Consider the following 22,511-nt stretch of genomic DNA (forward strand, 5'->3'; position numbering starts at 1 on the left):
GATGGACTTTGTCAAGAAGTGTCAGAAATAACAACCCTTTTCTTACAGGACTGTTTAACCTATAGTCTTCAAAACTGCCTTTAATGGTTGAATTTTTGTAATAATGAATGTTTAAATTGATCCCACATCCTAGGAAAGTACAAATGGTAACTTTGAATGGATTCTCTTCTATGTACGGTCACAAAGTTACAACTCAAGGGATTCTTGCCACGGATCAACATCCCCTCCTGCTGGCCGTTTGAAGGTTTGCTATCGGGATCCCAAACCAAACTTTAAAACAGTTTACAGAAACTTTTATCCATAAATATCCATAACAGAACTGATAGTGTGTGATTGTAAATGTGAACTTCATTTACAGGTGACGGATTGCCAAAGTATATCTGCGTTTTATTAATGAAATGATATAAATCTGTTTATATCTCATGGATAATTAACCGCCTGTAATAACTGGAAGTTGTGTGTGTTTATCTCTCAAACAGGATATTCATCTGTTTTATGAAATGTGTTTTATAAGTGTACTTTCTGTTTGAACTGGCATATGGGAAAATAAGTTTATTCTTACATCCACAGTTATTAAGCGTCTAGGCCTTTGTATGTAAATTAAGTTCAACCGCGCCAATATTCGACACTGCGATTGGCCTAACCACACCAAACCCCGCCTTAGCCAGAGAATATTACCAGAAACTCAGAGATTTTAATTTAGAAGAAGAAGCAGAAGAAGGAGAGTTAAGAAAAGTTTACAGGAGAATGAGTTAAGAAGAAGGAGAAAATAATAGGTACCTATTAAAACAGATCTGTACGAGAAACAAATCCATGGAATAAGTCTTAGAACGTTCAACTTCGTTTTGTCTTTTGTTCGTGTTATTCGTTAATGTTTTTGATCATTTTTGCTCAAAGCCGCCAAACCCGCTGCTACGCAACCAAGATATACAACTTTTGTATCCAGCGCGAGAGATATTCTAACTTGTTGCATTTTTGATCGTTTTCCCTTTTTGAGAAGAACTTTGGGAAGTCAGTCCAAAGTTCAGTTTATCCGAGCCATCTCTGCCAGAAGTGTTCTGACCCATAACGCTCATTTGTGGACAATTCCAACAACAAGGCTCTGATTACGGTTCCAAGCCTCTGGAACCACACCAGCTAATTGCCACCGCTGTGCCAGTGGAGCGTGGGAATCAACCCGGTTCGTCTTGGAAGCTGATACAAACCATTGCGGACGGGCTGTCTTCTGCCGGGTACCAGACGACATCAGGGATTCTTCCACCTTGACGCCGTACCCGAACTCCGCTTGTAGGCCCTACCACCTGCTCCAAGTAAGACCGAACCGAGCCTCCAACTGGGTCTAGCTGGTGTCTTTGAAACGTTGAGTTTTATTCACTCTCCACTCCAAAATTCATTTAGTCATTCCTTTAATTCAATTGACTATTCTAAATTGTCTTCCTAAATTCCCGTCTACTTCGCTAGGTTCCGACTAGAATTAAAGGTTACTCATTAGTTAGTTTATTTTCCCATATTCCAAACTGCTTAAGATGCAGATATCAGTTTCTTTATAACCCCTGATTTAATTTGATTGTCTTTTTACCCTTGTTTATTTCATTGTGCTGCTTTCTTTCTACCGTCTTTTAAGCTGGTTTACCCTCCCGGCGCAACAGAAGGCCGGCAGTGTCTCTAAAGCGATGTTGATAATTTCATAATTTCTGACATTGATTTATCCTTGCTGTTAATTGATTATTGATGGTAATAAATTGTTACATTTTGAAAGTTAGAATCGTTTCCATGGTTAATTTTGGATGGAATCAAGGTCCCTTCAGACGTTGAATTCGCCACTTCAGATATGAGAGTTAGACTGAATTAAAATCAATTTTATTGCAATCCTGCTCACGGTTTTCTCTTCTGGATCGTGGATTATTCAATTATTACACAGAAGAGTGGTGCCCCAATTCGAGGAAAATCACAGTCATAATTTTCATTGATTTGATATTAATTTCTACCGCTGAGGTTTATATTAATATCGAGGCATTACGCTACACCTAGTATAACATGGATAAAATATAATTACTTAATTATTTGTGTTTTATTAAACTGACAGGTGGATATTTTAATACTTCGGCTGCTTGGCTACAACAGTCTGTCCACATATACTGTCCACATCTGTCCCTGTCCACATATACTGTCCACATCTGTCCCTTTCCACATATACTGTCAACACCTGTCCCTGTCCACGTATACTGTCCATATCTGTTTCTGTCCACATCTGTCCCTGTTCACATATACTGCCCACACCTGTCCCTGTCCACATATACTGTCCACACCTGTCCCTGTCCACATATACTGTCAACATCTGTCCCTGTTCACATATACTGTCCACACCTGTCCCTGTCCACATATACTGTCCACACCTGTCCCTGTCCACATATACTGTCCACGTCTGTCCCTGTCCACATGTACTGTCAACATCTGTCCCTGTTCACATATACTGTCCACATCTGTCCATGTCCATATATACTGTCCACATCTGTCTCTGTCCACATCTGTCCCTGTCCACATATACTGTCCACATCTGTCCCTGTCCACATCTGTCTCTGTCCACATCTGTCCCTCTCGACATATAGTGTCCACATCTGTCCCTGTCCACATCTACTGTCCATATCTGTCCCTGTCCACATCTGTTTCTGTCCACATCTGTCCCTATACACATATACTTTCCATATCTGTTTCTGTCCACATCTGTCCCTGTCCATGAATACTGTCCACATCTGTCCCTGTCCACATATACTGTCCACATTTGTCCCTGTCCACGCATACTGTCCATATCTGTTTCTGTCCACATCTGTCCCTCTTCACATATACTGTCCACATCTGTCCCTATCCACATATACTGTCCATATCTGTCCCTGTCCACATCTGTTTCTTTCCACATCTGTCCCTGTCCACATAAACTGTCCATATTCGTCCCTGTCCATATCTGTCCGTGTCCACATCTGTCCCTGTCCACATCTGTCTCTGTCCACATCTGACCCTGTCCACATATACTGTCTTCATCTGTCCCAGTCCACATATACTGTCCACACCTGTCCCTGTCCACGTATACTGTCCATCTCTGTTTCTGTCCACATCTGTCCCTGTCCATATATACTGTCCACATCTGTCCCTGTCCACATATACTGTCCACATCTGTCCCTGTCCACATCTGTTTCTGTCCACATCTGTCCTTGTTCACATATACTGTCCACACCTGTCCCTGTCCACGTATACTGTCCATATCTGTTTCTGTCTACATATACTGTCCACATCTGTCCCTGTCCACATATACTGTCCACATCTGTCCCTGTCCACATCTGTCCTTGTTCACATATACTGTCCACACCTGTCCCTGTCCATGTATACTGTCCATATCTGTTTCTGTCTACATATACTGTCCACATCTGTCCCTGTCCACATATACTGTCCACATCTGTCCCTGTCCACATATACTGTCCACATCTGTCCCTGTCCACATCTGTCCTTGTTCACATATATTGTCCACGCCTGTCCCTGTCCACATATACTGTCCACATCTGTGCCTGTCCACATCTGTCCCTGTCCACATCTGTCTCTGTCCACATCTGATCCTGTCCACATATACTGTCCTCATCTGTCCCTGTCCACATATACTGTCCACACCTGTCCCTGTCCACGTATACTGTCCATATCTGTTTCTGTCCACATCTGTCCCTGTTCACATATACTGTCCACACCTGTCCCTGTCCACATATACTGTCCACATCTGTCCCTGTCCATGTATACTGTCCATATCTGTGTCTGTCCACATCTGTCCCTGTTCACATATACTGTCCACACATGTCCCTGTCCACATATAATGTCCACATCTGTTTCTGTCCACATCTGTCCCTGTCCACATCTGTTTCTGTCCACATCTGTCCTTGTTCACATATACTGTCCACACCTGTCCCTGTCCACGTATACTGTCCATATCTGTTTCTGTCCACATCTGTCCCTGTTCACATATACTGTCCACATCTGTCCCTGTCTACATATACTGTCCACATCTGTCCCTGTCCACATATACTGTCCACATCTGTCCCTGTCCACATCTGTCCTTGTTCACATATACTGTCCACGCCTGTCCCTGTCCACATATACTGTCCACATCTGTGCCTGTCCACATCTGTCCCTGTCCACATCTGTCCCTGTCCACATCTGTCTCTGTCCACATCTGACCCTGTCCACATATACTGTCCTCATCTGTCCCTGTCCACATATACTGTCCACACCTGTCCCTTTCCACGTATACTGTCCATATCTGTTTCTGTCCACATCTGTCCCTGTTCACATATACTGTCCACATCTGTCCCTGTCTACATATACTGTCCACATCTGTCCCTGTCCACATATACTGTCCACATCTGTCCCTGTCCACATCTGTCCTTGTTCACATATACTGTCCACGCCTGTCCCTGTCCACATATACTGTCCACATCTGTGCCTGTCCACATCTGTACCTGTCCATATCTGTCCCTGTCCACATCTGTCCCTGTCCACATCTGTCTCTGTCCACATCTGACCCTGTCCACATATACTGTCCTCATCTGTCCCTGTCCACATATACTGTCCACACCTGTCCCTTTCCACGTATACTGTCCATATCTGTTTCTGTCCACATCTGTCCCTGTTCACATATACTGTCCACACCTGTCCCTGTCCACATATACTGTCCACATCTGTCCCTGTCCACATATACTGTCCACATCTGTCCCTGTCCATGTATACTGTCCATATCTGTTTCTGTCCACATCTGTCCCTCTTCACATATACTGTCCACACCTGTCCCTGTCCACATATAATGTCCACATCTGTCCCTGTCCACATATACTGTCCACATCTGTCCCTGTCCACATCTGTTTCTGTCCACATCTGTCCTTGTTCACATATACTGTCCACGCCTGTCCCTGTCCATATATACTGTCCACATCTGTCCCTGTCCCTGTCCACATATACTGTCCCTCTCCACATATACTGTCCACATCTGTCCCTGTCCACATAAACTGTCCATATCTGTCCCTGTCCACATCTGTCTCTGTCCACATCTGTCCCTGTCCACATCTGTGTCTGTCCACATCTGACCCTGTCCACATCTGTCCCTGTCCAACCCACAACTTGTAGCACAGCTGTGAGAGTGAAGAAGTTTTCATTGATCCAGGTTAAATGCTGATGAAGGAACCTTTGATTGAATCCGTTTACCAGAGTGTTTATCTGCTTGTTATAACAATGAGTAATGAATGTGTAATGTTTACAGTAACCTACACCTAACCCAGATTCGGCTGCAGAAACAAATTAGAAGGGAGGCCTTACATTTGTTCAGGGGGACATACTTTTTCAACCTACATTTTATATGCCTTAGGATGAACAGTGGCTCTGTGGCCACTCCTACAGTATTAACCAATCATTTTCTCCCATTAGAAAAAGGAAAGTTCATCCTAAAATATAAATATAAATATATAAACAAACAAAATACCATAGTGTAGTGCTGGGTCCATTTAATTAACTCAAAACTCAAGAACAGCAAAAGGGACTGGGTCATACAGAGAGCAGCAAATCTGAACACTGGATCAAACATTCAAGCTGGGGAAGGTAGCTACGGCATCTAGGGAGCACAAGGAGCAGAACTAAGCAGCTGACCCTTCTGCCTGCAAGTAATGCAAAGTATATTGACCAGGAGTATCAATAGAGTACTCTGTTTGAGAAAGGATGGAGCAAAGATGGAGCAAAGATTTAACCACCACGGCAGGCGGCGTTTGTAGACTGTGTGAAACCTTTTTAAAACCCTGTCCTTCCACTCGTTCCTACATTTCCGAGTCAAGTCCTTCTTGCCTTGCGCTGATGAAGCATAGTTCTGTGAAGATATTTTTAAGAGTAGAAAATGAATTTTCACAGAATGCGGTGCTGGCTCCAAAAGTCAGTCCAGTTTTAAAGGCAGTGAAGACAGGGGGCGTTGCTTCCAGGGGCCTCTGGAACTGTTTCAGACTCTGTAAGGATTGAGAAATAAAGTTGAAAATTAATATCATTACAATCATGATTTCCCAGATAAAATTATACATTAAAATATGTATGCAGCTAACATCATATTGAACAATAATATAAATCTTATTGAACCAAATAGGCAGGATGTTTTATTTTTGAATGCTTAAAGAAGGCTGGTTGCATTTATTTTTAAAGGTCCCAAATGACTTTGTCGTGACAATATAGGCTATTTAATCATTCATAGTTTTTTTTTAGATTTTCTTAATATAATGAAAAAAAAAAAACTTTTGCCTAGCTCTGTTTCATCATAGCAGTCTGCATGTGTGCTGATTTCCTCAACCACATAGTCAGCAGGAGCATGTACTCCTGATGAGCTGAAAACCTAGAAGCAAAGACAAACCCCTTATTGTTACTGTATAGAAAACATTTACGGTGCAGCGAAACAGGGAAATGAAACAAAAACAAAAATGAGAAGTTCTAAAATATTGTGTAACAAACATAGATAAACCAATTTTTCCCATGACAATTTAAAGTGATTAATTTAAAAATACTGTAAGTGAAACATTTATCCAAAGTCAAGAAATGAACTGATTCTTTAAAGTTTTTTAAGAGACCTGAAAAAGCAGAAAATGGACTTTTCTGCAAGTCCTTTAAAATGGCTTAAAGAGTTTATTATGAATCCCAGAGTACTTCTACTACTGAACCAAAAATGGAGCTGAAGCTGTTCTGTTTTTACTGTTTTGTTATTTGCATCTCTTTTTTTCTATCATGAAATAAGGGATACATGTAATTTTTCTATTTTCACTTTATTTTCATTCATCCTTTTTGATGTGTCTTATGTTCATGTGATAAGCTGCATTTCTTGTATGAAAGGTTCAATGCAAATAAAGTTTATTATTAATACAATAGGACTTTTATCATGAGTAGATATATTTCATGCACCATCTAGATTAAAAATAAATATAATATTCCTTCACCTGTCAGCAGGTCCCTGTCTTCAGACTGCAACATCTTGTTTGGGGGTCAAGATAAGCAAGGATCTTGTGCACCATCTCAGCCATGAACTTAAATCTGGGCTCAGACATGCTCCGCCACAATCCGGCTGCTTCAATGCGAAGATCTGCTTCAAATGCCCGGTTGCTGGGGATCTGTTGGAGCAGGGTGGATAGGCCATCAAAAGATTTCAGAATGACCAAAACTGCAGAGCAGAGAAAATAAATTAATATTTTCAGGTGGGGGAGTCATTCACAGAGCATGCAGTTGCAAACATTCAGCATCATCATTACCAACTAAATCAGTCCCAATCAACATACCTGTTGCAAAATGTCCACTCCAACGTTGGTCCAAAAGGCGCTTGAGTGTCTCTCCTTTGTAGAGAATGGTGACAGTTGGTCTTCTGCAGAACTTGTACAACATGTTACACACACTGAAGAAGTCCATCACAGCCTTTTCAACAGCCAGGGCATGGCTGACCACCAAGAGCAGCAGATGGTCATAACAGTCAACATACAGTATCGCTTTATCCAGTTTTTCCTGAAGCAGCTTCTGTACTCCTCCATGATTACCCGACATGAGGGAGGCACCATCATACACCTGACTGATGATTTTCTCAGGGCTCAGGCCAGCTGTGGCCAGTTATCCTATGATGGTGTCAGTCAATGTAACTGCATCTCCCTGGTCAGCTGTGGCTGTTGTTAGGAGGCGCTCAGTTGGTTCACACAAGTCATTAAGAAAGCGAAGAACTGTGGAGATATTTTCTCTTCTGGTTGGGTCTCTGGTTCCGTCTGCTTTTAATGTGTAGAATGATTCACCAACTTCTTCCACTATATGCTCTCACCAAAGCACTCGTGACATCTATTAAGTCATTTTGAATGTCATGACTTGTGTATGTTGCATTGGGAGGAACAGTTTTTGCTATCTTTGCTAATTCAGCATCCTTCCTTAATGAAAACTCAAATAGAGATAAAAAATAGCCCACATCCATCCTTATTCATTCCAATGAATGCATCGTGGTCACCTCTAAAGGGCAGCTGGTTCACAGCAAGGAACTCCACCACATCAATAACTGCAGACACATAATATCTGTTGCGCTGTAGTTGGTCAGTGTTAATTAAAGTAGATATTTCCTTACTTGTGTGAATGCGTCTTTCCTTGTCCTTCCACATAGCCTCACAAGTTAAATGCTCTTTGGAGCCAGCGTGCTTGTTCAGTCCCTTTCCATTTTCCACTGCATGTTTCCAGTCATGGAAACCAGTTACACTGAAAGTTGAATCAGTGGGTCTGTGTCCCTGAAACATTCTGCATGGATAGCAGTATGCAGCATCTGCTTGAACCGAATACTCCAGCCAGGGAAAGCTTCCATACCACGAACTGTAGAATGACCTTTTTTTTCCAGAGAAAAGGTGCAAAGGAAAGCTCTGCAGAGTGGTCTTTGAGGCTTTTCTGTGCCAAGGTCACTAGGCTGTAATGGCGTGTTTCTGTTCCTCACAGCTGTAACGTTGCCATGAACCTCGGTGCTTATGTTGTTGTTAACGACGTCACTCATGTTTATTCCATCATGTAGATGAGTCATGCTGCTTGGTGCTGCTCCTTGTGCTCCCTAGCTGCTGTAGCTAACCCTCCTAGCATGACTGTTTACTCCTGTGATACTGTTGACAGTCCTTTTGTTTCCATTAGAAGTGGAGCTGTATGGCACTGCTTCCTGCTCGCTCCCACCTGTCCGTCTTGTATTTTTTTGGAAATAATGTAGTATGTTCATGCCGACGACGGCGAAAAGCAGCTAATCTCACAGCAACAAGTTGCCTATGTTCATTGGTTGGATTGACACATCAAGATAGATAGCTTGAAAAGAAGATGGATACTCCGATTAAAAAACAAAACCCAGACCCAAATAAACGAAAAACTCCTTTTAGTCCAGGGAGGGCAAGGCCCCCCAATGCCTCCCCATGCCGTCGGGTCTGACCTAACCTATACCTAAAGTTAAACATGAACGGAACACAAATATTTGGTGGCAGTAGGCTACTATTCTTCAGTTCTTCTTGATGTAATGATTACACTTTCCTCTTATATTCAGTCCCACTACCAGAAGGTTGTGATGATCCTGGAGGAGACTTGCCTGGTCATCTCAGCCTGGTTGTAGCTCAGAAGCTATATAAGAACAAATATATATATCCATCCATCCATTATCTTGACCGCTTATTCCAAGCAGGTGAGCTGGAGCCCAGTCTGTCACAGGGCCAACACAGATAGACAAACAACCATTCACACACACACTCTCTCCTAGGGAGAATTTAGAATAACCAATTAACCTATCATGCATGTCTTTGGACGGTGGGAGGAAGCCGGAGTACCCGGAGAGAACCCACGCATACACGGGGAGAACATGCAAACTCCACACAGAAAGGCCACCGTCCTCAAGGTTCGAACTCCCCCCCAGCCGAGATTCGAACTGGCGACCTTCTTGCTGTGAGGCTGCGGTGCTAACCACCACACCACCGTGCAGTTATTGGTCTAAGTTTTAATTATCTATGAAATATGCTTATGTTATTGATATCAACCAGCTGAACCGAAACAGTTGAAATTTTATTACATTAATATTCATTAAACAAATTAGGTTTTTGATTTGATAGTAAAATCGTTAAGAACAAAAGTGTTTTATTATCAATGATATAATATAATCTTATTGATTGCCAGTTGAGGCTCAGGACCCTGAGGATAGCAGCAGCAGTAACTGAAGATCAAGACAGGGACAAAGACAGAGGAAGTTGACCCAGAGAGTAACTTTGATTACTTTGCTCGGCCTCAGTCTAAAGATTTTGATTTATTTTTCCCAGTAATATCCACAACAAAATCCCAAGATACAAATTTCCAAATATAGTGTCTTCCACAGCAAAGACGGTACAAACAGAAAATGGTTGACTTACTGCGAATCGTCCCCTTCGTTTTTATTGTTCAGTGTGTCTCATGTTTGCCAAGCCTTCTGCCGGTGACACTCCTTTCGTTAAAGGTGGCGTGCGATCATGGAAGCATGTTCATCAAAGAATTGAGGAACATGAAAGAAGCAGGTCTCATAGAGATAGCGCAGAGACATATTTCCTAAAGGCTAGCAGAGCTGGTGTTGGAAGCTTACTGACAGAGAAACAAATGTCAGCCCACCGAGAGCAAGTGAGGAAGAAAAGGCAAGTGTGGTTAATGTCATTAACGTCATTGGTAAGCGTGGCCTTAGCTACAGAGGTAATGTACATGAAACTGGTTATAGTCTTCTGTGAAAGTTAAAGCAAGAGCATGTGGAGGCACTTCTGAAACATGAAACAATGCTCACAGCACAGTATTTTTCTCAAAGTATTTGAGCAGACAACCCCACTGTCTAAATACCATCAGACCAGTGGTATGGACCTTCTAACCGCCCGGGACTTAGTGATGGGAACTGAAGATGGCCTGAGAAAATGTTCCAGGGATTTATTGATGTTAGGAGAGCAGCAGTTGTGTTTGTGGAGTGGGCAAATGGCATTTTTCAGGAGCTGGATGAGTTCGATGTTGTAGTTAAGACTGCCCTCCCAAACAAACGAGCACGAAAAAAGAAAGTCATGCCAGGCAAACAAGCACAAGATGAGTCTCTTCTGAATGTGGAGGCAGAATACAAAATCAAAGTCCACCATGTCATCCTTGACACCATCACAGACAGCATTCATCATTGATCTACAGCCAGTGCAGTGCTCTGCTCAGGCTTTGCCTGCATGGATCCACAAAACTTCCCTGAAATAAGGGATAAAGGGCCACAAAGAGCAGCTCTTGAGGAGCTTAGTAAACGCCTCCCGAGGTTTGATGAGCGTGCCACAGTTGGGACCTTGCAGGCAGAACCAGCTAGCCTTGCAAATCATGGGAGACACTGAAGATACCAACTTTGGAGAGCTGTAGAGTCAGGACTGTTGCTGGGCTCCCTCAGGAAGACGAAGACACTGAATTCTGAAGAAGGCTTGGAGCTAAAGAGCAGAAGCTGTTCCTCTTATAAAAACTGTCCAGTATGCTGCTATGTCATCCTGTCTCATTACAATCTGTTGACAGATGCCCACCATGTCATTGGTCTGTGAAAACAGTGGCCTGTGAAAGGACATTTTCTATACTGAAATATGTCAAGAAGTGACTGAGGACCATCAGCTGCTTGGAGGCATTTCTGCTAATGTCAGCTGAGAAAGAGAGTCTCAGTCATGGCATTACTGACAAGCTTGCAGAGACCAGTGAATTAATGCGCCGCCAGCTGATCTTCTAAGGGAGTGATTTAAGTTTGGTAAAGCTGCATTTATTTATTTGAAAATACAGATTTCAGCATATTAATTTCTGTTTTATTCGTGGCATGTATACTTATAAAGCTGAAATGCAGCACCTTCTTGACTGCCTGAACTAGAGATCCAAGTTTAGTTAAGCTATTTATATTTTATTTTACATACAAAGCACTTTATTTTCAATATTACCAGTTGCTTGTTTATTTCCGTACCTGAAATATGTCATCTGTTAACCTTCTATGTCAAAGATATGTGTGATTGTGTGGAAATTATTTTGTTTCATTGTTTGAAATCTCACTGAAATTTGTATGAGGTTAAGTGGCATGGACTTGTCTCATTTGATCATTAAATTCTGTATTTAAAGAACTTAAAAGTGTACGGGGATGATCACAAACAAATATTCACATTACTCTTCACACTGTTATGAAACTGCTGGTTTTACGTCATGAAATATTTGGTGGCTTCTGCTGAAGCAAACATGGCTCCACAGGTGGGCTGAAAAGTTTGGGAACCCTTGATAAGGCTGGACAGTGTCTTATCTTTTTAAGTTGAGACAGCTTTTTCATTTTCTATTAATTTTATTATAGTAATCTGGCATTGAAAAAAATTAATAGAAAAATAAAATGGTTATGTTGTTTAGCTCATCAGTACAGGAATCCTGTTGTGCTGTATTACTGAACCTTTTGATGAGTGGAGGAGTGAAAAGCACTGAACTGGTGGCTTTTAGTTCTCTGTTCATGGCTGTTAAATTTGATTTGAATTTGAAGTAGAATAATAGGCTTTTGACGATTACTTGCCCATATGTGGCTGCGTGGTTTTGTGGTTGTGAACACAGATTCTATTCTAGAATCATTTAGCAGACGCTTTCACCAAAGCGACTTACATCTGAGAGGAAGAACAACACAAGCAAGGATTCAGAGAGAGATCTTTCTCCCGGTTGTGCCCCTCCCTTTATGATTTATGAAGTTCCAGAAGAAAATGAAGGGAGGTCTGTCATTGATTTTGTAACTGATCTGATTACCAAACACCTTTCTTTTCCAGAGGGAACAGCGTTAAAAATCCAACAGGAACACAGGGTTTGCTTCCGAATCCCTCCCCTACTTCAAACTCAAGATCAATAATAGTGAACTTCTTGCAGTTTAATATTAAAGAGATGGTTCTTGTTTGTTGCTTTCTTGTTTCATTTTGGTCATTCTTTGTTTAAATAATCATTGAAGTAACTGTTTAGGTTTTGTCTATTTGTTTGGATTATTTGTTAGTATTTGTTAACCCCTCATGTGTTTTAGACTGGTCTGATCAGCCAGTATTTAAGTTCCCCTTGGTTTCATGTTTGGTCAGCTTGGTTCTTGTGTTAGTTTGGTTTCTTTGAGTTACATGTTAAACAGTTAGTTTAAAGTTTTTCTGAGTTATTGTTATACCTTTTGGTTTAGTTTTGTTCATTTGACCTCTTTAAGGGCCCGAAATATTTTGAGTATTTTGTTTAGGTAAATAAAACTGGTCCTGGCGAGAAGTGGGCTACTGGAACAAGACGGAAATGGACAAGAGGCGAGAACAAGGCTCTGTTGGAATGCTACTACTCCAGTAACCCTAGTCAGAGGGGTTACATGCAGAGAATGTGGGAAATATGGAATCTTCGAAATCCACAATCAACACTCACTGCCAAACAACTAGTAGCTCAACGTTCCAAAAATCCAAGCCACAGACGGCAACTGCTATCACAGCTTGAGACTGACGAGGCACAACACAAATGCTACGGCAAGGGGGAGCCAGGACGCCAGGTCAGGGGAGAGTTAACAACAACTCCCCATCCAGAGATTGGGTACGAAGCCCCAATAAGCACAATCACGCTGAGCAAGGCAGCGACTGACCTAAGAGATAAGATCATGGCAAAAATGAACATCAGGCAACCCCGACGCCAATTACAGAGGCTGAGTGGAGCACCGTCGGAAAGTCTCCTGGAAGATGTGAATGCAGCTTTGAGAACGATTCCTACAATGACCATCACTGAAACCAATGAGCTGATCTACACCTCAGCAGCAGTGATCCTTGAGGTGCTTGGCTATCAACCAAAGAGCAACCATAAGGATACATATCCACCATGGAAGAGGAGGTTGGAGGCTAAAAGGCAGCTCGGAGAGAACTGAGCCAACAATCAGAGCTCCAGAAAGGTGCAATGAAAAAACAGGTACCCAGGAGGTACAGCCAGATGCCCATACCTGAAGCACTAGAAACTGCCAAACAACGACTCCAAGCCTTGGCCACCCGCCTAAAGAGGTACACAAGAGAAACTGACGCAAGGCGAATAAACCCGCTGTTCTCAACTCAACCAGCTAAAGTGTACTCTCAGTGGCAGCGTAATAACAAAAGGGCAGACCCGCCAAGGCTGGAGACTGAACAATACTGGAAAAGCATATAGGAGAAGGAGGCATCACACAACAGCGGTGCACAGTGGCTGATGGATCTAAGATCAGACCACAGCAACCTCCCTGAACAAGAACCAGTAGCCATCACAGTGGCAGACATTCAACAAAGAGTCTCAGGTATGAAAAACTGGACAGCACCAGGACCTGACATGGTTCACACCTACTGGCTGAAGACGCTAACTGCACTCCATGAGCGCCTGGCAGCACAAATGTCCCAGCTGCTAAAGGATGGGACCCACCCTGAATGGCTAACTGAAGGCTGGACAATCCTGATCCAGAAGAATCCCTGAAGGGAACAGTTCCATCCAACTATCGTCCAATAACCTGTCTCCCCACCACATGGAAACTCATGCCAGGCATCATAGCGACTAAGATAAGTGGGCACATGGATCAATACATGAGCACAGCACAGAAGGGCATTGGTAAAAAATACCAGAGGAGCAAAACACCAGCTGCTGGAAGATAGAACAGTCGCTCGGGACTGCAGAACCAGGAATACCAATCTGTGAACTGCCTGGATTGATTACAAGAAAGCCTATGACTCAGTGCCACACACATGGATCTTGGAATGACTGGACATGTATAACATCAACAGGACTCTAAGAGCCTTCATTGCAAACTCAATGCAGCAGTGGAAGACCACCCTTGAGGCCAATTGTAAGCCAACTGCACAAGTGTCCATCAAATGTGGCATATACCAAGGAGATACCCTGTCCCCTGTGCTGTTCTGCATAGATCTGAACCCTCTCAGCCAAATAATCACCAAGACTGGCTATGGATACCGACTCAGGAATGGGTCCACCATTAGTCACCTCCTCTACATGGATGACATCAAGCTGTACGCCAAGAGCGAGCGAGACACTGACTCACTGATCCACACAACCAGGATCTACAGCAATGACACAGTAATGTCATTTGAACTTGAGAAGTGTGGGCGGATGGTGACAAAGAGAGGGAAGGTAGTCCATACAGAAGGGGTCTCACTCCCAGACGGCAGAATAGCAGACATTGAGGACAGCTACACGTACCTAGGAATCCCACAAGCAAATGGCAACCTCGAACAGGCCACAAGAAAAGCAGCCACAGCCAAATACCTCCAACGAGTAAGGCAAGTCCTAAGGAGTCAACTCAATGGCAAGAACAAGGTCCAGGCAATTAACAGCTATGCCCTGCCGGTCATCAGATACCCTGCGGGAATAATAAGCTGGCCAAAGGAAGAGATTCAGACCACAGATGTGAAAACACGAAAGCTCCTGACCATGCATGGAGGGTTCCACCCCAAATTCAGCACCCTGAGACTGTACACTAAGAACAAGGAAGGAGGCAGAGGACTAGTGAGTGTCAGAACCACTGTCCAGAATGAAACATCCAACATCCTTGAATATATTAGGAAGATGGCCTCAACAGACAAAGTGCTCGGTGAATGTCTCAGGCAGTGGAAAACAGATCATGTGGTGATGGAGGAACCATCACAGGAGGAAAAGCCCCTCGATGGGATGTACCACCAACAGATAACTGAAGTGGCTGATACAGAGAAATCCTACCAATGACTAGAAAGGGCTGGACTGAAAGACAGCACAGAGGCACTGATCATAGCTGCACAGGAGCAGCCCTTGAGCACTAGAGCAATAGAGATCCTGATCTACCATACAAGACAAGACCCCAGGTGCAAAGAGGCCCCTGAGACAATCCAACCCATAACTGCAGGGTGTAAGATGCTGGCAGGGAAAGCTTACAAGGAGCGTCATAACCAAGTGGCTGGTATAGTGTACAGGAACATCTGTGTGGAGTACAGACTGGAAGCCCAGAGGTCAAGGTTGGAAACACCTCCGACTTACTGAACCTACTTTACATGAAATCTAGACTGAGTTGAGGAGAGAAAGAGGAGAGTATAAGTGAGGGGAGGAGGGAAGAAAAGAGAGGGAGAGGAGGAGGTAAAAGGATGAGGAAGGATGGTGAGAGAGGGAGAGGAGGAAATGAAAGGAGAGGGAAGGTGAGAGGAGAGCTAGAGGAAAAGAAATGAAAGGATGAGGTGGGAAGAGGAGAGGATTGATAATGTCTTTTTCTTGTTTTAGATTTTGTATGTGTCATGGTATTAAAATCACAATTGACAAACGGCTTCATGTTTCTCTTCTGTTTCTCTTCTGTGGTAAAACCTTTAAAAATGATAAAATATTGTAATAATGAAACAAGCATATTGTTAAACAAAATTCACAGATTTATTTAAATATGCGTTCTTTTTGTGTTGGGATGATTCATTCTGCATGTCACTCTGGTGGAACAACAGGAGGACAAAGATTACAGAAAACACACTTTCACCATTTTGTCTAGTGGACTGAGTCCATCTGGGGCTGAATAACAAAGGGATGTGGGTATAAATATAAATATCAAACGCATTAATGTTAGTAACAGCTGCTGGAAAGGTGATAGACATGACTTAACTTTAAGGAAAGATGATATAAAAGAGAATACAACAATCAATTTACAATAAGAAGGCAGACTGGTTAACTCATGGACTTTCTCATCTTTGCCTTGGAAACTTTCTTGATTGAAAGATAATGAATTTAATTGACCTTTAATCTTACGGATTTCAGTGTTTAATCTCATATATTCCTCATTTAATCGTTTACTTGTGACTTAACAAGCAGCATTACTACAGGACCCATCTATTTCCAATCCAGCCTCCTCCTGTCTGTCTTCTGCTGCACATCCCCTTCCTTCTGCTGGTCCCTGTTGTCCTCCTCCTGTCTGTCCTCTCCTTGGTCCTCCTGGTCGCTGTTGTCCTCCTCCTGTCTGTCCTCCTCCTGTCTGTCCTCCTCCTGTCTGTCCTCCTCCTGTCTGTCCTCTCCTTGGTCCTGCTGGTCGCTGTTGTTCTCCTCCTGTCTGTCCTCTCCTCGGTCCTGCTGGTCGCTGTTGTTCTCCTCCTGTCTGTCCTCTCCTCGGTCCTCCTGGTCGCTGTTGTTCTCCTCCTGTCTGTCCTCTCCTCGGTCCTCCTGGTCGCTGTTGTTCTCCTCCTGTCTGTCCTCTCCTCGGTCCTGCTGGTCGCTGTTGTTCTCCTCCTGTCTGTCCTCTCCTCGGTCCTCCTGGTCGCTGTTGTTCTCCTCCTGTCTGTCCTCTCCTCGGTCCTGCTGGTCGCTGTTGTTCTCCTCCTGTCTGTCCTCCTCCTGTCTGTCCTCCTCCTGTCTGTCCTCTCCTTGGTCCTGCTGGTCGCTGTTGTTCTCCTCCTGTCTGTCCTCTCCTCGGTCCTGCTGGTCGCTGTTGTTCTCCTCCTGTCTGTCCTCTCCTCGGTCCTCCTGGTCGCTGTTGTTCTCCTCCTGTCTGTCCTCCTCCTGTCTGTCCTCTTCTCGGTCCTCTTCTGCTTGCTGGGAGAACTTAGATGAGGACATATTGTTGGGACATAGTCTGGACTTAGTGGGTTCTGGCTTTCTGCTCCTGATGAGACAGAGGTTTCAGTTAATATTACTCCACCTGTTTTCCAGGCAGCTACAATGAAGTAACCAGATGAATGAAATATCTTAAGTTGATCTAAGCACAATAAACTATCAACATTGACCTTCCACCCGAAGTTAACAGAAGCTGAAAACTGTAAATGCTGCTAGTGCACAGAAGTGGCCATATATAAAACAACAGGGAAACGATTAAAATATCCGCTGCTGTTTTACCGATCGTCAGTTATTATTAAGACAGCACAGGCTGCAGAGGAGCGTCCTTTAGCAGCTTAGCTTGTTGTGGTGTAAGCTAACTTTTGTTGCTGTAGACCGATATGTAAGCTAAGCTAACAACTGCTATCTCTGTGGAAAGATCTTCATATGAAATGCTAATCAAATGCATTTGTTGCACAAAGGGTCTAATTGGATTTAATCTAATCACTTGCTTCTCTAAAAAGTTTGTTTATCAGACCTCGCTAGCTAAAGCTAGCTCTCCTAGCTAGCATTGAAACTCACCTGATATGAAATGTACACTGCACAGACAGCTACTTGCAGTCGGCGTCCAGTTAACCCTCCTGATCGCTGAAAGCCATCTCTGATGACGTTCTTCTTCCTTTGGTAATCTATAAAAAGCTATATCTCAGTCTCCTTTCTTTTTGTCACACCCAACTGCACAGCATTTTGACGGCATCTCCGACTACCTGTGTGGTTCAGGTACTCAGCGCAGGTACTCAATATGGCGGCGGCAAGCGTTCGAACGCAGTGGAACGCGTCTGTGACGTCTGCTGAAATGTATCAATATTGTTGTTTTTTAAATATCCTTGTAAAAAGCAGACTTTAAAGTTAATCATGAACTTCATCCGGAAGCATCAGAGGAAACGTCTCAGTCTGCAGCTGCAGAGGAAAAACACAACCTGCAGGACCTTAGACAGCCAAGCCAGTTTCTGATCACCATCAGCAGAGAGGGTTAATGCCTACCTCCCCAAAGCTGGAGAGGTAGTGGGCCAGAAGAGGACCAGATTGAACATTATTCAGAAAATACTTTTTTTTAAATAAAAATCTATGATACCTCACAAAGTTCCCAAAGCATTTTTCTCATATTTTAATACAACTGTATAAAATCAGTAACACCGTTGTACAAGCACCCCTTCCCTCCAGACATCGCTGTGAGCAGCTTATACTGTTATTAAAGATGGGTACACTTTAAAATACACCACAATTCTGTTACGTAAACTGATCTTACCTAGCGCCTCTTTATCATTTATATGAAGGACAGAAAATAAATATTCCCTCATGGCAGAAAACATATGCTTTATTGAACACGTATTAAAAGATGAGACGGGGATGACAGATGTACAGTGAGGAAGCCATGTCGACACCCACAGCCAGCAGATGGCGCTCTTTAACCGTGTCAAATGATTCAGAACAGTGACCCATTGTCATGCATTTGTGTCAAAGTTGACTCGATGTTTTATGAGGCCTCGGTTTCACCATCCCTACCCATGTGTCAAGCCCATTACAGAAAGCCACAGCCTCCGCAGCTCTTCGCAGCCATTCTAGTCAACGGTTTGATTCCCACCAGGCGCTTTATTAAACATACGGACCGAGTCTATTTTTGAGGGAGCACTCATCCAAATGCGTCAAACTCAGCAGTTCAGATAGGAGCAGACAGGAAATCAGACACATAAGCAGGGTAAAAGTTTCCTGTAATTTTCTAAATAAAAGACCTGGTGCAGATCTGCACTGCTGAACAATGTAAACATGTGTTTAAGCGGTCAGGGGGTCTCAGTGGGTTTTTTTTTTTCATCATGGAAGACGAGACCTTCATCCTGGAAGTGGAGGATGGAGGTCAGAATGAAACCAAGGCACACACACACCCGGTGGAAATTGGGGGTTTTCTCAGTTGAAAGCAGCAGCAGAGGAAAATTCTCCTCAGTGAAAGGTTCAGTTAGCATTGGTGCAGAACTAGCTGTTTTAGCATGATGTGCTGATCTTGGTTCTGCTGTTTGGTCTCGTTAGTTTCTCTGTTGATCCCATGAGAACATTGCAATGTAAAGTTGTTCCCTGCTGAAGTCAAGGTGAAGAATAGCAGCTTTAAAATGTTTGGCACACAAACTCGGGAAGTTAAGACTCCTCACACCGCCATCTTGGATCTCCTTTTTTTTCCAGAATCACAATTTATATCTCTGCACCAAAAATGTGGTACTGCATACTGTCTGTTTTAAATTAAGTTTTTTTAAAACCTCTTTCCAGACAAACTGTAAGGAAAGTAACTAATGCTCGTTATCGAAGTCACTAAATGACGCCACCGCCTAATTTGCATAATATGCCTTTTTGTGCTTCTTCTGCAGCAGATGAAAGATGAAACCTCGGTTTTATCTTTGATTCTCATTTTAAGTTTAGTAAACAAATTAGCTTGTTGGTCAGAGCAAGCTTTTTACATCTGAGACTTTTGGCTGAGGTTAAGCCCTGCCTCCCTCTACCTCAGCTAAAAACAGTGATCCATTCTTTTCATTTCCTCACCTCTTGATTGCTGTAACAGTCTCTATGTAGGTCTTGACAAATCTTCTGTTAAAAAGGCTCCAAAATATCCAAAATGCAGCAGCCCGTTAGCTTACTGGGAAAAAGCACAAAGGCCACCCCGGCCCGGTTCTTGCTTCTTTGTACTTGCTTCCTGCCTGTTTTAGAAGAGATTTAAAAATTATTCTATTGGTTTTTAAGTGTTTGAATGTTTTAGCCCCATCCTGCAGCCTGACTCTTCAGCCAGAGGTCTAAGGTCTGCTAACCAGTTGCTTCTGGCTGCTCTTAGGGCTCAGCTTGCCTTACCAGGCTGCAGTCATGCAGTGCACAAACATGTCCTTGTTGGTGCTCAAAATCCGTATGATTTTCCAAATTCCTGGTAAAAATTAAACTCAGAAACAACCAACTGATGGAGGTTTTGCTACCTGTTACCTTACCTTGACCCCTCTGTGAAAAATGTCTAACAGTTGTTTAGAAATGTGCTATAAATAAAGTTATGCAGCTAGTCAAACATGTTGGATGTTTTTGTCTATCAGAACTTTATTATTTTCCCTCTTTGACACTTTTACATCACCTCACATGGATCTTGTGAGTCTTTAGAGAGAAGCTGCTACAAAGCTGCAAACCAGTGGATATCCAGCAGTATAAGAAGCAGAAGGTTTCTCACTTTTACACCAAAGTTCTTTTGAGCTACAGCTGGGGCATGACTGCAGATGGTGCAGGAGAGGAGGCTGGTCCATGAAGTCATGGAAAGTAATCAATGCTTTCACACAAAACAGCTGAGTTCAAGTTTTCAGGCCTGCACGGCGAAGCTGGATTTTCTCTTATGCGGGTAACTTCAGGGTTAGGTTTTCCGCATGACGACGCTGGTTAACTGCATCAGGGTAAATCACCATGGTAACTTAACCTGCTGCGGTTCTGGATCCGACGTGTTACTGCAGGCTGGATTCATGGGCTTATCTCCACATCTGTGCTACACTTTCAGAACAGAACCGTGCGTATTTCTCATACAATTCAGTTTTGCGTGATCAATAGTTCAATCAGTAGTTTGCTAGTTTAAAGATCATTAAGCCACATACTTGTAACTAAAGTACCTTTAGGTACGATCTTAAGAAATAATGTCATGGTTGTTCAGAAATGAAACTGAATACATCCATGAATGGAGGAGGTCTCGACAGCATAAATGACTCCCAATGAGCCGTTGTTACCTCACAGTGTGTTTTATAGATGACTGCACAGACAGGTGGATTGGTAAATATGTTTTAATTTCTTAAGATGAATGCGGAATAATTACACAGAGTTTGAGTTAATTAGTTTATTGATTTATGGTGTGTGTGTGTGTGTGTGTGTGTGTGTGTGTGTGTGTGTGTGTGTGTGTGTGTGTGTGTGTGTGTGTGTGTAGTAGCAGTAGTAGTAGCAGAAACCAGAAAGCTTCCAGATAATCCTCACCTAGAGAAGGTAGATTTAATTGGCTAAACATGTGCTAAACATTGCACTGATGGTTTTAAGTATTAAGTAAATATACAAAAGAGTCATGTAATATTTGTACTTACCACTGGCTGTTTTCGGTCTCCTAGGAGTGGTGCATGGACAAAAGATGTCCCCAGGTGTTCACGTGCCTTTTATTGGTTCCAGGGGAGGGAACTGAAGGTGGAAAATGGGTTAAGGGGGAGTTTGTGGGGAATAATTTCTATAGTTTAGTTAATCATTGGTTGGATTATTTAGCATGGGTTTTGAGTAGTTTGGGCTGATGTAAATATATATATAGTGTTTGGGAAACTTTTAATGTCAATATTTTCCGTTATTACTTTGTATATAGCTGTCTTTAGAAACACATGGAAATGGTATGATCCAATAAGCTTGTCTACTATATAAGCCGTCAGCTGTGGTCATTCTGGTTGGTTGGTGTAGGGTATCTTTGGAAAAAAAATGTCGACAATAAAGAAATCTAATGTCACTTCCAGTAGTTTTGCCTCCTATGTGCTCTTCCCCATGATGGTTGCCTCCGAGACTGTGTACTGAAGATGACAATGACTTTATAAAAGTATTCTACCTTCTTAAAGCAGGTAGGATGATTCCATGGTGTAGAATAGTGAATGTTGCCTGGATATTCAGGTATTATATTCAGGTATATATAATGTATGTATGTATATATATAATGTAATACTCAAAATAGTTTTATAATAAACAATTTCTATGAACATGTATATAAATAATAAAAAAGTTTATTTCACAACATGGCACAGCCGTGCGCCTCGACATTGATCACAATGGGGACCCCTGTGCTCTTTCGGGGACCCCCTTGAGGGTCCTCGACCTCAGGTTGGGAACCACTGGTATAAACTGACTCATTAAAGTATGCTACCTAATATATTTATGAGGGTAGGATGATCTCAGAGTAAATTTCTCCATAAAAATGTGCTACCTCCTACAGTAGCTTATATGTGTGCAGGCAGGAGCCAGGGCGGTGTGCACGACCCCTCCAGGTGTTAGGATAGGACGTCTCAACAGTTTCAGTTAATGAAAGTTTCTGTTATTAGGCTTTTATAATCATGAAAACTCAAAATACTTTAAATTTAGGCCTTGTATGAAAAAACATAAAATGCATGTATGAAGAGTTACTGGTTTATTTCATGATGTAGAGCTGAAAACCTCAAAACACAGAAGATCAGGTGTTAGACGAACGATAAGATATTATCATGACAAAGAACATGTGGTGATAAAGCAAGTGTAGAACAATGATGTAATCATACAGTGGCTTTTTAAAATACATAAACGCTAGCACGTGGACGGGGGGGGGGGGGGGGGGGGGGGGTTAAGTGTCATTCTGTTGTGGAAAG

The sequence above is a fragment of the Melanotaenia boesemani genome, chromosome 3 (genome assembly GCF_017639745.1).
Source record: "Melanotaenia boesemani isolate fMelBoe1 chromosome 3, fMelBoe1.pri, whole genome shotgun sequence".
Classification (NCBI taxonomy): domain Eukaryota; kingdom Metazoa; phylum Chordata; class Actinopteri; order Atheriniformes; family Melanotaeniidae; genus Melanotaenia; species Melanotaenia boesemani.